The sequence below is a fragment of the Aythya marila genome, assembly GCF_965140915.1.
Source record: "Aythya marila genome assembly, chromosome: 19".
Lineage (NCBI taxonomy): Eukaryota > Metazoa > Chordata > Aves > Anseriformes > Anatidae > Aythya > Aythya marila.
Genome location: NC_139060.1, coordinates 3,183,948 through 3,199,564, shown reverse-complemented (window position 1 = coordinate 3,199,564; position 15,617 = coordinate 3,183,948).

Sequence of the window (15,617 nt, the reverse complement as noted above, 5' to 3'; positions counted from 1 at the left end):
AACCAGTCAAGCATGAGGCTTGATTACTCCAGAAATCTCCAGATTCCAGTATCTGGTTCTTTATTCTTACAAAGCTCTTTTCAAAACAGAGCAAACAACACTGAAATCATAAGAACAACAATGCTTTTATTAGTCTTCCTATGTGAAAATGGCCACGGTTGTTCTTCATCCTTCTGAAAATGGATTTTCCAAGTGGTTTGCCTTGCTTGACAGTCCCTTCCTACAGGCAGCAACGTCTTCAAAAATTCCTCTTCAGTCACTACTGATGGTGTTTGTAGGAAGTGTCAGTGCTTGGTTTCTCAGTCAAGCTGTGAGGAGTTCTCCACTAATGAGCTGTGTGCACAGCTTCATGCAGACACTCATTTTACTAACAGAAAGTGGCTGAGTAGATGATTGGGAATTTTTGAAAATACCAGTGCCAGTAAATTTCCAAAGCTGTTTCCGGAAGTGGACTGGTTTTGATTAAATTTATCTGGAAGAGTTCTGTCTCTCTAACTGGAATCACTGGTTCAAGTCAGGGGAAGGGAACTGTCTCAGGCTGGCCAGCTGCTAGCAGGGGGTGAAGCTGAATTCAAATCATTTTCTTCTTGCAAGGAGCTTTGTAGCAAGTCATACAATCCAATTTAGGAGGGTAAGCAGGTCATCAAAATCTGTATTCAATTACTTACAGAAAAGTGGTGCAGTTCTGATAAGAAAGGCTTTTTCTACCGTGCTGATTAAGATGTTTTCCTGAGATGTGACACTCAGCAGTAACTTGAACCTAGTTTCATACAGTTCCTGAGAGTACACTGGGCACTTGTTCCTTAGATATTTCTTGGATTCTATATTTCATTTTTTTGAATAGAATAAAAATGTTTTGATTTTATCCTGCTGTTGCATGAGAACCCCCCCCCTTGAAATGTGTGGGGTTTTTTTTGTTTTGTTTTGTTTTGTTTTTGTTTTTGTTTTTAATAAAGTGATTTTTTTTTTTTTTTAATCTAGTTACTCATGTTACCTGCCGGATTGCAAGATCTTATACTTCATTTTCATCTGTATCAGCTTGAAAGTTGATGGCACCCAAGTTACCCTCACTGCAATGGTTATTCAGAAGGTTTAATTGTCAGAGAGATTTGTGTCCTAACTGCAATAAGCATCTCTCCTATGTAGATGCAGCACTGACTTGTTTTAGCCCTGATGCTGTCATGTGTTAAGCATCTTTGTGTTGGTCTGCCTTTAGGTTTCAGTAGAACTCTGAGAAATTTGCCGTGACGTATTTTGCCACTGCAAATCATACAAAAAGTATGCCTGATATGGAAAAATGGGCCAAAGCCATGCTCTTCATTGCTAGAAATGAGCAGAATGTTTCAAAGAATAACGTTGGACTGATTTGTGATTTTTTATGTATTTTGCAGGATGTTCTTGAATGTTGCAACAGTATTTTTGGATTTATCACCATTATTAAGAAATAAGAAACATTTAAGTATGTCACAGAAAGGAATTCAAAAATGAGAGAATTGATAGGAAATGGATGTATTTATTACAGCAAGTCCCTCAGAGCTGTCTGTATTTTCTGCTCAGAATTTTCTCAGAATTTTACTTTGAGAATAGAAGTGTAAAAAACAAAAAGCAAGTGATCGAGGAAGAAAAGAGCTGTAAGGAGTCAAAAGTCCAGAAGGAGGAGAATTCTTCTAAAAGTCCAAAAACATCAGGTCTGAAACACAACCTGGGGAGAAATATGCCTTATTTTGAGCTTAGTAGCACTTGGATCCTGTTAAAATTGAGGTGGGATGTGCTTACCTTACAGCAGAAAAGTTGTGTGTACCTAGCTGACAAACAGTAGAAGCGAGGGTGAACTTTTTTACTTTTGTAACAAAGAGCATTTTGTTTAGGAGAAGAGGGCACAGAGCATCCCTGCACTTTCATTTTTCTGTAAAAACAAATTTGGAGAAGGATTAGTAACCACATGGGACAACATGAGGAAAGAAATAGCAATGATTAAATTAAAAAAAAAAAAAAAAGTTTCAGAATTGTTCCTTTCCCACTAAAATTAGCTCATTATTTAGTCACCATAAATGTAAATGGACCATGGACTCTTGAACTGTAACAGCACTGAATAAGAAAAAGATGAGTTCTGCTTTTCTGACTTTAAATGGAGCCATTGTACAGGCATGAACTGACAGCAGACAGACATCAGGCACTTGAGAGGCTAGACTGCAAGTCAGGGTAGAAGCAGCTAGCAGCTTTTGCTTAGTGCTTACAAAAGTGACTTTGATAACTAGCCCTTATAAAGTAAAACTTTACTGGAAGTCATTTTTTTTCTGTTGGTTTTTATTTTTAATTTTTGTGAGAACAGCAATCTGGCTTAATGCGTGTACTGCTGAACCACTTGGGCTCAGAGATTAATTCATGAGTGATAAGGATCACTTTGCCGTTCTGTTTCCTGAAACGCATGTTTTCCTACACGGCTTCACTCCATTTCCTGCAGTGGTCTGTTCTGCCTAATTACACCGGGTGTCGCAGTATCAGCAGGTGGTACGTGCTGCAAAGAGCTGTGCTATCCATTTTTCCAACCAGAAGTTCCCTCTAAGCGTCACTAAGCTTTCCATAAGGCCTGTTTTGCAATTTGTTCTGTTTTTTTTTTTTTTTTTTTTTTTTTTTCCCAGAGCTATTTTTGCTCCAGAATACGCTTTTCTTTCTTTCAGCCTTTTACATCAACTGTTATCAAAGTTTGCAGGAAACTTAATTAGCTTTCCCCATCCCTCAAGAAGTGTGGTTGAGTTCTGTTATACAATTTGCACATTCTTCTTATTTACAACAAATTACTTGGTATAGTGCTGAAGGCAGTATTATATGCCTCAGTTAAATGTTTACAATACATCTTGCTTGCATCTTTGAGCAACCTTGCAGCTATGTGTGCCCCACTGGCAGCAGGGCCAGCACTGCTGCAGTAGGAACCATAGCAGGCTCTGAGTAAGGCAGAATTGCTACATGAAACGTAACGCTGCTTTCATTGAGCAACAAAGATTGGTGGCAGCACAAGGGAAAGTGCCCAATCTAGTTGTTACTCAATTTTTTTCTTCTAAATGAAAGCAAGCATAATCTGTGCATTTAAAAAAAAAAAAAAAAAAAAAAAAAAAAAAAAAAAGAATTAAATAGGATTTGTGGTTGGTGAATGCAGGGCTGGTTTGAGTAACGTAATCACTTCAAAACCAAGAATCACTCTTTGAATTTAGGACAATTACATCTTTTTTTTCTATGGGCGTTTTTTTTTTTTGTGTGTGTGTTCTTAGCATACTTCTTGTATGCTAGGGCAAAACAAAAGGAAGACAAAATCCATCAAACAATTTGCTTCTAAATTAAAAAAGATTCCTTTTTCCTGATAAGCAAGGTATTTAATTTTCTGCATTTGATGTTTGTATGGCATGTAAAAGGAAACTGCAGAACAGTGTTATTAATTTACAAATTAATTGACATGCTCAGAAATAAACCTCATAGAAAAATCCAGCTTGCATATTGATAGGCCAGGTTTTATTGTTCCTTTTCTTATTCCTGAGGAGGCACCCAGACTAAAAGCCTAAAAGAAATTCACTATTCTTTTGCAATTTGAGAAGCAACATAAAAGAAGATGCTTTTTGATAGGATAACTTTTCTGATCCTGTTTAACTTCTCTGAATGGTATCAAGGACACACTTTTCATGCTTACATTCTCATGTGAAATAAGAATTAAATATTCCTAATGGACAGATGTTTCATAGAATTTTGTTATTATTAAAAGTAGGGTTATTCCTCTACTCTTACAACACACCTTATTGTGCAGTCCTGAGAAAGCTGACTTTGTACATCCAAGATAAGTTGATCACAGAATCACAGAATCACAGAATTTTCTAGGTTGGAAGAGACCTCAAGGTCATCGAGTCCAACCTCCAACCTAACGCTAACAGCCCTCCACTAAACCATATCCCTAAGCTCTACATCTAAGCGTCTTTTGAAGACTTCCAGGGATGGTGACTCCACCACTTCCCTGGGCAGCCTGTTCCAATGCCTCACAACCCTTTCTGTAAAGAAGTTCTTCCTAACATCTAGCCTAAAACTCCCCTGGCTCAACTTAAGCCCATTCCCCCTCGTCCTGTCACCAGGCACGTGGGAGAACAGGCCAACCCCCACCTCTCTACAGCCTCCTTTAAGGTATCTGTAAAGAGCAATAAGGTCACCCCTGAGCCTCCTCTTCTCCAGGCTGAACAAGCCCAGCTCCCTCAGCCGCTCCTCGTAGGACTTGTTCTCCAGGCCCCTCACCAGCTTCGTCGCCCTTCTCTGCACCCGCTCAAGCACCTCGATGTCCTTCTTGTAGCGAGGGGCCCAAAACTGAACACAGTACTCGAGGTGCGGCCTCACCAGAGCTGAGTACAGGGGGACGATCACCTCCCTAGCCCTGCTGGTCACGCTGTTCCTAATACAAGCCAGGATGCCGTTGGCCTTCTTGGCCACCTGAGCACACTGCTGGCTCATATTCAGCCGACTGTCCACCATCACTCCCAGGTCCTTCTCTGCCTGGCAGCTTTCCAACCATTCCTCTCCCAGCCTGTAGCTCTGCTTGGGGTTATTGCGCCCCAGGTGCAGGACCCGGCACTTGGCCTTGTTAAACTTCATGCAGTTGACCTCAGCCCATCGGTGCAGCCTATCCAGATCCTCCTGCAGAGCTTTCCTACCCTCAAGCAGATCGACACACGCACCTAACTTGGTGTCATCTGCGAACTTACTGAGGGTGCACTCGATGCCCTCGTCCAGATCATCGATGAAGATATTAAAGAGGACCGGCCCCAGCACCGAGCCCTGGGGGACGCCACTAGTGACTGGCCTCCAACTGGACTTGGCTCCATTCACCACGACTCTTTGGGCCCGGCTATCCAGCCAGTTTCTAACCCAACGAAGCGTGCGCCAGTCCAAGCCAAGAGCAGCCAGTTTCTTGAGGAGAATCTTACACTTCCAGGTGTAGGGAAGGAGAGGGAGATGAGTCTTGGGTACAGCTAGGGGCCTCGAGTGCTCTGCTCTCCCTCCAAGCTATTTCATCTGCTTCACAGGCACTGCAGTTATCCCTCTGGCTCCCACCCACCCAACTGCTGACTTGCCCTGATTCACCCCAAACCTCTGAAACTGAAATTTGCTACTCAAGTTACCAGTGGCTAAACTGCTGCTATCTTGTTCATCCCTGACAACACTCTGAAGTTGGCAGCTCTTTCATGGTGAAGCTGCAGTAACTTCACGCTGTAGATGTTCCCTTCCCTAGCTCCTGGTCCGAATTCAGCAGCTGAACTTGGAGCCTGCCTCAGTCTGCTGGGGAATAAACTTCAGGTGAAAGTGTTCCTCTTCTACCCAGTAGCTCTATAGCAAATTCCCCTTCTGCCTGGCTCATGTGCTTCTCTAGCAGCTCTGGTGTGAATTGCTCTTCTATTCCAAATGCTCCACTTGACATGGAATCTGGTACAAATATGGGAACAGCTTCCTGTCCTTGCTCCAAGAAATATTTAGCTAGTGACACAAAGCAGAGCAAGTTCGTAATGAGAAGCTGAGAGATAGCCAACAAGTAATTAGTGACTTCTGTGGGAGCTCTGACTCAAGGGTTTCCATCCTTGCTCCATATCTGACAAAGATGTGTGTTGTCCATACGTTTCCTTTGGCTGACAACTTTGGGTTGAAAAGCATCACACTACCTGTTGTCTTCTGGGTTTTGTGTGAGATGGGATTCACCTGTGTTAGTACCTGTCTAGGAGACCATCCTGGATATGAGCATCTTCTTCCAGTTCAGAATTAAACACTGGATTGTCTTCAGGCTCCGTCTCTCTCCTCGTCAGTTTTAATATCTGACTCATGATCTGCTCTTCTGCATACGGGCTTCTTCCTGCAAAGCGTTGTGAGGCCTCTCTTGTGAGACACCTCATAAGGTTTTGTGACTGTGATAATTAATGAAGTGTTTACATTTCTCAATAATCCCAAATGGACTGGGCATAGGATCGAGAACCTGTCCTTATTTACCTTGTACTTTGAAGACCTTTATGTTTAATGTGAATGTTCTCACTTCAGTTGTATCTAGAGACATGAACAGATTAGGGGGTAAATGAAGTGTTGATATAAATGAAGCTGAAAAAGTATAAATGGGGTGGAAATTGAATTTAAAGTGATATTTTTCAGCTAGCTGAGAAGTTTGTCTGCTTTTTTTTCTTTTCTTTTTTTTTTTTTTCCTCTGAAATCAAAGTGTAGATCTCATTGTGTCTTATGCTCTCAAAGCAGTATCACCTAATGCTGAAAACATTTTACTTTGTGACACCCCTGTAAGGTAGGGTTGCTACAGCAGTTTTCCAGATGAGAAAGGGTGGCATGGAGTGCATCAGGTGAAATGGCAAAGGATTTCTGGTGGTGGTGGTGGAATGTTGAATATGCATCTCTGTACTTTAATCTCTGAACTATTCGTTATTTTAGGAGTGAAGCCTCTATGTAAGGGGGAAGAGCAATAAATGAAGGCAAAGCAAAGCTACATCTTATGCTCTTGATCATTCTCAACTAACATTTTCCACTGTTGGCATAGTCTTCTCCTTTAAGTATTTCATAGATTTTTTTGTGCTATAATATCATTATCAGTTGGGATATCACTCAACTAATGGCAAAGTGTGCTCAACAACAAAGATGTAATGGAAGCTGACATTTAGATTCCATCCACTTCTACACTTGTAAAAGGGTGGGGAAGGTTTTCCCTAGGTCTTCAGATGTGTTTCGTTACAATGAAGTGAGGTGTTCTTATCTGACCGTGATGGAGGACCTAGGTCATATGCATTTGGGTCAGAGCTAGCATATTTGCCCAGGCCAGATTACTCATAAAGCCTGCATGATTTATGGAGTCACCAGAGATTGCGCTATTCCGAAAACAATGTGCCATAAACTTATTACCGGATGCACAGTCACATGAAAACAATTGTTCAAATGCTAGACGAAATCTCGTAAGAAGGCCCAAAGCTCCCCATTTATGGTCTGACTGGAGCCCCAGCTGCATTTGTGAGCGATTTCCCTGACTTTGCAGCCCAGAGGGCTCCGCTCCAGCTGCACTTCTGGGAGCAAGGTGTCCCAGGCTGCCACCAGCACGCTGCACGGAGGTGGCGGAGGAGGGGGAAGCAACCCTGGGCTGGAGCACCGGGGACATGTGGAGGAAGTGACCGCATGCAGGGTTGAAGGGGTAATTTCACTGAGGAGGAGTTGGCGAGAGCCCCGTGAGCCTGACTTGGCCGAGGGCCATGCAGAAGCTAGGAATGACCTTAAATAGTAGTCTAACTCGTGTTAGCCTGCACTGCCTGCGCTGCAGCTGGGGACATCCCTGGCTGCTGACTCACCGCTGCTGGGCTGGGATCTGGCAGTGCCGCGGCTTGCTCAGCGTGGAAGACAAATGCCGCGTTACTCATCCCCGTTTGGGATGCGATGTTGTAAGGTGTCTGCAGACATGCAGGGACCTCCGTCTCCTAATTTCCTTTGCGTCAGAGCAGGGAGCCCATGTTCCTGTGGAATGGAGGCTGCAGGCTATAGGCTTCTGCAAAGCCAAATTCACCTCAAATCCAGATCAGACTCTGAATGTGCTGCTCATCTCTGATCTGCAGTCTGGGTGGCCTTTTACTATTTTAACTGGGGAGCTTTGTTGGCATTCCTGTTAATAGATAACAGACGTGTTTCAGGTCTTACAAATCATCTGTTAAAGGGGGGGAGGGAGGGGGAGGATGACAAAACCACCTCAATTTTGAATTAAATTTGTAAAAGTGTGTATTGGGTACAGGTGGCAAGGTTTGGTAGCAGGGGGCCACAGGGGCCTCCGTGAGGAGAGGCTGGGGCTGCCTGTGCCGGGCACAGCCCAGTCCCAGCAGCTCCCCACTGGCCCTATCACAGAAGCTTGTGAGGCTTCTGTGCAAATATATTAAAGAAATGCCAAAATGCCACACAGGCAGGGATCATGAGGGGAGAAAAAGTTTTAGAAACAGCCATAAGAACACTCAGGTCAGTGAGGAAGGCCGGAGGACAGGTATTTCCCTGCATCTCATGGAGGACCCTGTGCTGGAGGTTAAATGCCAGGAAACCTGGCTGTTTCCTGGCAGGAACTGTGAAGGACCCACACTGGAGAAGTCCAAAACTCACTGAAATCTGTTGCTGAATGCATATGCTTGTATGTTTTATTGAACAGGATGAAAGGCTTGAGTAGGATTGTGTATCAAATTAAATGGTACGTGGTGCCATGGCCTGTATGATCCTGATCTAGTGCAAGATCCCCACCTTTCATACCTGGACATGTTCATTTAGGATTAATCTACTGTCTTTTACTGATCCTCATTAGTGATTCTATCAAGATTCACTTTTTTCTTTTCTTAGTTTCCTACCATTTTAATAAACCTTCTGAGGAAGAAGCAATGCCCACAGCATCGGCAGCTCCATCAGAATGGCCAGCATTGCCCACAGCCTTGGCAGCTGCTGCGCCTCCCCCAGAGCCCAGGAGGTCTGTGAGAAACACGGGAGGTACCACACAGCTGGAAGCTTAGTAAGCACAGTTTAAGAACACTTACTAATTCTGGACAGGAATCTAACATTACCTTGGGCTAATCTTTTTAAAATAAATCGTCTGAATCAGACACCTGCCTAGGTAATCACCATAGCAATTGCAAAACAAACAATAGCAACCTTAAAATTATCAGAGAAACCTAAGGGAAATAAAAGACCTGGATTGGAGTTTTGGAAAGTGTTTAGGATTATGCATACATGGATTATTGCAGGTAAAGATGAGCTTGACTACCACATGCACTGAACTGACCAGAAGCCACACGACTGTAGGACACAGCCTGTACTAGTGCATAGGCATCTCTGCAGAGCTCCTTAACTTGGGCAAAAATCTGTTCTAGCAAAAGCTATGCCATACTAGGTTCAAAGGGGGCTTGTGTCTGTCAGGACCTGAATATAGGCAGAATAAACTGTCTGCAGGATAGCATGCTGACATACCCAAAGTGAATTAAGAGCTGAAGCTTATTGCCTGTCCGCAGATCTTGTGTACCTAAGCTGTCCAGGTGTCCATGTTCTTCAGTGGCTGTTCAGCCCTGAGGCTGGTCAAGGAACATCTCCTAACTGTTCATACATGTATCTTTCGTTGGAAAAGTCATGCTGCAGCTGACTGAGCTGCATGAAATCATTTGGATTAAAGACAAAAACAGTAAACATGATTAAATGGATATTAAAAGTAATCTGAGGGAAGGAAAAGGGTACAGGCACCCATATATCTCACTCTGGGATATCTGCATCAACAAAGCTAGAACAGCAGCTGTTGGGATTGTTAGCGGAGAGCTCTTAACTGATGTCTTTACATGCAAATGTGCAGTTAGGATCCTGCTGTGATAGCATCAACAACAGCATCTAGCTTCAGCCATTCTCTGGAATTTAGGCTCCATACAGAAACCAGCTGAACTCTGTCTGTCCACGTTGAGGGGGGGAATAGTCGACACTTAGATTGGTTTCACTGCTCTAATCTGGAAGAATCAACGAGTTCATGGTTCAGGAATGCTGCTAAGAAACCACAACAAGGGAATAGGAGCAACTGCAGACATGGAAAGCCTGTGCACCACAGACCCAGCTTCTCTGCAAAGGAGGGGGATATAAAAGGAGGGAGAGGTGGGGATGACCCAGAACAGAAAAGCTCCGGGATTTCTGACTCATCTCCCTCAAGGGCTGTAAAAGCAGCACGTTATATTGCTTCTTATGGAGAACATGGGATTTCCTGATAGCACCTATCATGGACTGGGGCAGCTCTGTCTCCTCCAGCCCACCCCTTGGTATTTGTGAGGTGTGGTGAGTGTGGTGGACTTGTGTGCTCTGCACCCAGTGCAGGAGGGGCATTGAATGAAGAAGTGGCTCCCAGATGACTGGTAAGCTCCAGTGATGCATGGCAAAAAGGATTGTATGCCACAGATGGACAATTTTTCAAAAATCAGGCCTCCAGTGTGTGGGGAGAAAAAATAAAAACAAACAAACCAAACTTCCAGTGTTTAAAGGGGATTAACAGGAAAGACAGGGAGGGACTCTTTGTTAGGGGGGTAGTGATAAGACAAGGAGTAATGGTTTTAAACTAAAGAGGGTAGCTTTGTTAGACATAGGGAAGAAATTCTTTACTCACACTGTAGTGAGGCACTGGAACAGGCTTCTCAGAGAAGCCATGGATGCCCCATCCCTCGAAGTGTTCAGAGCCAAGGTGGATGGGGCTGGGGGCAGCCTAGGCTGGGGGGAGGTGTCCCTGCCCATGGCAGGGGTTGAAACGAGATGAGCTTTAAGGTCCCTTCCAACCCAAACCATTCTATGATAAACAAAAAATGCTGCTGGAACTGCTAGATGCCAGTATGACCTGCTCTGTAATGATGTCTCCTTCATCCTGACAAAGCAGGTGGGTGTTACTTTGCACATGAGAAGATACAAGCTGTAAAAGACAATAGTAAAAGTATGTTTCTAAGATTTGCAAAACCAGAAACATGCCTTCTGTGCACACTGCTTACCATTTTTCAATTATTCCAGGCTTTTTCCAGAATGACCACTGACTTTACTCAAAGCTGGGATGGTTGGTACATATGTGTGGGTAAATAGACAGAAGGTATGCTGTGAGGGTGTTCAAAGTAAGAAAATGCAGATGTTTGTACATAATGGGAATGCTTTAAGTTCTCCAATATGTTAACAAATAAAGGACAGACCCAACAACATAAGGAACACCGTAAAAAGATTTTAATAAGAGGTATTTTCTAATACTAACCTCACTTTCTTTGTTGCTTTTTTTTTTTTTTTTTTGTGTGTGTGTCAGATGTTCCTAATGGAAAATTACAATGTAGTATCAAAAGACTCAGAGTTAATGAATGTGAGTAGTAATTCTGATGTGACAAACATGTGTTTGTAAAACATTATAATTATTAACAGTTGCAGAAACTGAGGTGGAAATGCTCTTTACCCTTTTCAGCATAGTGGTGTTGTAAGTACCTACAAAGGACAGAATCTTTTGTTACGCTACAGGGAAAAATCCTCACTGGGACTAAATACTGTCTGGGGTTATAAAATGTCATTTCAAGGACCATTTTGTTTACATCATAGCCTTTGACTAGGGCTGTCCCAGCATCGACAGTGTTCTTTTCGTACCCGCTCTTCACCCAGCATACCAAACAAGCCTGTGTGCTTGGCAGCAACAGCTCTGTATCTGCAAAACTTGTTTGAGACTGATAACCCTGCTGGCTTCCTGTCGGTTAAAGAAAACATGCAGGAGGTTGTTGCTCCTGCTAAAGAAGTCGTGTTGACTAGCTGTACAGTTTCACATGGCTGTATATCTAGACGCTAATGTCCTAAAAGTTTGATTCCTCTAAAGAAATGCATACTGCACATACTTGATTGTCTGACTCATAAGACTGGTGCCAGGACTTTGGCTTTTCATTTCTATTTATTCACCACGGGAAACCTGAAGTACAAATACACTGCATAAAAGCCTGGCTCCACTGAAGTCAAGGACAAAATTCTCATTGATTTCTGTAGGAAGAGAACTTCACTTCTGTGCTTTTGGTTGTACTTTACTGTCCCTGACTTTGGGTTAAAGTGACATTTGAAAAGACTCTGTTACCAATGGTGATGATGAATTCCAGTGGCATTTCTAGATACAGCCCATGTGTACCAGAAGCATCTGTTTCTGTCCTGAAGAGCTTGTAGCTTATGAAGTAAGGCATATTCACAGGAGAGCTCAGTAAAAATTTATTCACCACAACACATGCACAGACGTTGAGTCTGTTCGGAGCTTTCTTAAGCCAGGCCTTAGAGAAGGGAAAAAAAGAGAAACGTGGCTCACTTAGGTACTGGTTAGCTTTTAGCAGCACACAGAAGTTTGGTAATGAGGGGTCTTCATGTGATGAGGCTTGTGCCTTCCCATCCTACAAGGCGAGACTGTGTCCAAATATCCTGGACTTTGATGGCTCTTTCAGTGCTATAACAGCCTCTTGGTGGTGTGAGCTGCCCAGCATACACTGCAGCAGCACTAGTATTGCTTTGATTTATTTTAGGGATACACAGTTTTGTCACTTCTCTACAGAAGTGAGATTTTATTTCAGATTTATACTGGTGTTAGGGAGCAGGACTTGGCGGTAGCCTTATTAACACATTGCAGGGGCTCACTGTTTTTGTCTGCTAAGTACAAATTCTGGTCAAGTGTCATTAAAAATGCATGCACTTCAGTAATGTAACATTTCAAAAAAAAAAAACAAAACAATATTTTAAATGTTCAGTATCTGAGTTGAGAAAAGTCCATTGGTTTAATAAAAAAAATAATACCAACAGCTCCCCAGCGTCCAATTAATCATTCGCTTTTAACAACAAACTCACAGGCAGACACAAAAGTGGAACAGGAAAGAAATGCTCCTTTGTCTCGTGGCTGAACTTGTTGCCCTTTCTGGGACACAAACAGTTCATCTGGGCCGAGAAACCCACTGGCCCACTTGGCATCCTACAGCTCTTGGCATGCATTGAACAGGTCGGTAGGTGGTCTGGCACAGCCTTCTTGGACGTGCTTTCTCACAAGGTTTCTTGCTTTGCAGGGGGAAAACCAGTTCAACAGAAAGAATTTTCTGTAGGGTTCACAAGCAGTTTCATGGTATTTAGAGAGCTGTATTAAATATGTAGCTAAACTTTTAAAAGTAGATCAGTTCTGGAAGGCTATAGTTATTTTGTTGGTACCCTATGTCATTTGGAAAGAGGAAATTCATTTGTTTTGTGCCAGTGTTTTATACAACAGTTTTAGTAGAGAAAGCATAGATCAAAAAGAACTTGTGGATTTAGAAATCATTAAAATCATTGAATGAAATAATTCTGCTGAAACTTTTAGCTAGTCTAGGCATTGCGGTGCTTCTCTCTGCCTTAATATCTATTTTGGCTCTGAAGACTGACACGTTTCAGTTGTGTACTCCAAATCTATGAGGGAGCTGATTATGTTGGCAGTCTTTTATTATTATTTTTGTTGTTATTATATTATTACTGCAGGAATATATTAATCTTTATATAAAGTATGCGTTATTTCCACTAAACTCTTGGAAGAGCTTTCTGGTTTTAAGTAGGCATTCAGACGGAAAAAAGAGGAAGGATGTGGAAAATGCAGGACGTGCTGGCCAAACCTGAGTCAGGCCTGTTTTCTATCAGCCTAATGTTGTTTCTCACTGCTTCTTTCTTCACAGGTTGTTAGTATAATAACTGACTGTTACCTGAAAGGTAGATTTTTTCCTCTACAACCTTTTCCTTATGTGCAGTGATGGGGACATCAGGCCGTGACTTCTGAGGTTGAGGCTGTGAGAAGCTATTGCAGTTGATAGTTACAGCCTGAGCAGCATTATCAGGTGGATCAGGAATACTGACCCTAAGTGGAAGATGCAGAGTTCTGTGTCTTTCACTGGAGTTTAATCTGGCACAATTTTACTCATTTTCTTTCAGCAGCTTGAATTGTTACATTTTGCTGGTAATAAAGAGGGATTATTTATACTGATGACCTCATGAGTGGGTAACTCCCTCAGTAGATGCAATTCTATTTCATTTAACAGAATTTTTGTTTTTAAATATTTAAATTTCCTTCAATTACTGTTTAATATAAAGAGCATTAACTATGCACACCTACGCTTTTTCTTGTAAAAGGCCTTTATTACTGGGCTACAGAGTTGCTGCCTTTGCTCTCTTTATTCAGCAACTGCTCAGTTCTTTTTTATGAACTGGCTTTATGTGGATTGTGCCACAGTGTAGTGTAAAGTGTCCAATTCTCTGTGCACATGCTAAGAGAACTTCTTTTTTGGAGACAAAGGGATAGCTATCTTCCCTCTCTCTGCAAACTCTGAACTATTCTCCAGCATCATTTGTGCAGAACTCAGCTTGAGGAGGGAAGAGAACTTTCTGTGATCCTGAAGATGCCAGTTAGAGACCCAGAGAAGTACAGGGAAGCAGTGTATAGCATGGGGGTTTTAGGGAGAAAAGTTGTTCAGTCCTATCAAAATGGTTATAATTCTGGGCACATGAAGAAATAGGGCTTTAGGTATCAAGGGAGTTTTGCTGTGAAAAATGTCAAAAGTGGAGGTGGTATTTAAACTGTTTAAAAAAATGTAAAAAATGTTAAAAAAAACTCTATTTAAACTATTTAAACTGAGACGCCCGAGTCGTGACAACGTCCCACTTTCATTATCTTTAAAAATTTCGAGGCCATTTTTCTGTTTCATATCTTTAGTGAAGGCAATAAATTGCCTTCTTGCACAAGGAGACTTGAGTCTGCACACTCTCAAAAGCTCCTAGGCAAGTAGGTAGTGCAGGTAGTGATTCATAAAATATATGAACAGCAGGTTTTTATCCAAAGACTTCTCTGTCTTCCAGACAGAGAAATAGAATGTGCTACACAACAAGCTGAAAAAGTTTTTGAATTAGATTCTACTTTTTTTTAATAGAAGAGGGTGCAGAGATTCAGTCTGTGTCCCACCATCAAGCATAGTTATTTCCATGAAATCTGAATGCCCAGACATTGCTACAGCTATCTAATTACTGGAGATTTCATGAGTTCGACAAGCAAGAAGTCAAGTCAGCAGAATATTTTTGGAGGATGTTGCCACTTCCTTCCCAGCTATATATACCCATTTTGTTGGTCTGGATTGGCCTCCTGAACCATAAGATGTTCGCATCTGCTTCCCATTACTGTTCTCTTCATTGTGAATTCTGTAATGTCAACGATGTTTTTGCCTGACTGGTCTTTGTACAAGCAGATAACACACTTTCTTCTTTAATAATCTATTCCTAGGGAGAAAAAAGTCACTCTTTTCCAAACAATTGTCAAGAGTTCCTAAGCCTTCTGGAGCATCACACAAAAGCAACCTAATCCTGCTCTCTGCAAATGACATGTTGCCTTGATCTCTCTTAACAGGAATTTGTTAAGTTGTTGCTACATTTACAACAACCATGCCCTGTGTCGTTGCCGCGTGCCCCAAATCACATGCAGAGAGCTGTCGGGAGCAACAATAATATATCAAGGATGAAATGGCTTAAGTCTTGTGTGAGAGAGTGCCATAATTCCAGATTGTTCATTGGTTTTTCTCTGTGTGCTTCTACTGGATTTTTTGAGACTGAATTAGGTCATGGATCTGTAGGGGGGGTGGAATTTGCTGTGTAAAGCAAAAAAAAAAAAAAAGTTTAGTGTAGCTAGGGCTTGATGCCTTCATCAGACTTTGCTGAAAGTAGTTTTGCAGTGTGGCCTATTCTACAGCGGCAGGCCACAAGAGGGAAAAGGGAATTGTTGCTGTCTTGCTGCTGGGGCAGAATGGAGAACAAACTAGCTCAAGACTTGTCTGCAGGCATTAACTACTGCCACATTCATTCTCTTACTTTTTTGTTCAGTAAATCCTCCTAAGAACATTCTTCTGAGTGTGTTCATGTTGTTTCAGCTCATCTGCTTCCAAAGGTAAGCTTTGTTATGGCTACACAGACAGGAGTGAGCGATCCTGTACTTGTACAGCATGAGCTCTGAGCTGATCAGGTGGGCACCAGCTCTGTGTTAAAATGGCATTAACAACCCAGGTGGTGTTGAGAAGGATGTA